General features: G+C 28.4%; 1 pseudogene; it reads left to right on the top strand.

Moving 5' to 3' along the window:
• Positions 1 to 262: 262 nt before the first annotated feature.
• LOC139011968 (U2 spliceosomal RNA) lies at positions 263 to 384 on the top strand (annotated as a pseudogene).
• Positions 385 to 747: the final 363 nt, after the last annotated feature.

The raw sequence follows: 747 nt of genomic DNA, 5'->3' as shown, positions 1-747 counted from the left end.
TATTACAATAAGTTGAATCACTTTATCAGTCATTGTTTGTATCACTGTTGTTTTTAATCATGTTTTTGTTGTTTTTATATCATGTTTTTGTTGTTTTTATATTATGTTTTTGTCATTTTTATATCATGCCTCTGTTGTTGTTACTGTTTATTTATTAATAAATTTATATATTATTTTCAAATACATTTTACTAATTTCCTTTCATCTCTCACACTTCTATTATAGAGAAAGGGCAAATAGCAATATTAAAACATCTTCATTAATCGCTTCTCGGCCTTTTGGCTAAGATCAAGTGCAGTATCTGTTCACTAATTAATTCCCTTTTAATGTGCACAAATTTCGTGCACTGGGCTGCTAGTATAATAATAATTTTTGTGAATTTATTTTCAGACATACTTAATTTTAATTATGCAAACGTGTCTACATAAATAAAAACAGGTGAACTAACTTGTCGAGTTTTTAATATACACATTCAGAAAACCTACTTTATTATATAATGAACTTTCAGCTTTAACAGACACCCCCTTGTCTGAATTAGTCTGCTATATTGAGGTTTTACTGTATGGTTTTCCTCAAAAAATTAAAAATAGAACTAGATTATGACCCAGCAATTCCACTTCTCAGTATATATCCAAAAATATCCAAAACACTAATTTGAAAAGATATATGAATCAATCCCTGTGTTCATTGCAGCATAATTTACAATAGCCAAGATATGGAAGCAACCTAAGTGCCCATCAATAAGAT

Source organism: Myotis yumanensis, unplaced genomic scaffold, assembly GCF_028538775.1.
Source record: "Myotis yumanensis isolate MYYU_CA2020_CCGP unplaced genomic scaffold, mMyoYum1.0.hap1 SCAF_5, whole genome shotgun sequence".
NCBI lineage: Eukaryota > Metazoa > Chordata > Mammalia > Chiroptera > Vespertilionidae > Myotis > Myotis yumanensis.
Note: the sequence above shows the minus strand (reverse complement) of the source record. Positions and strands in the feature narration are given on the sequence as shown.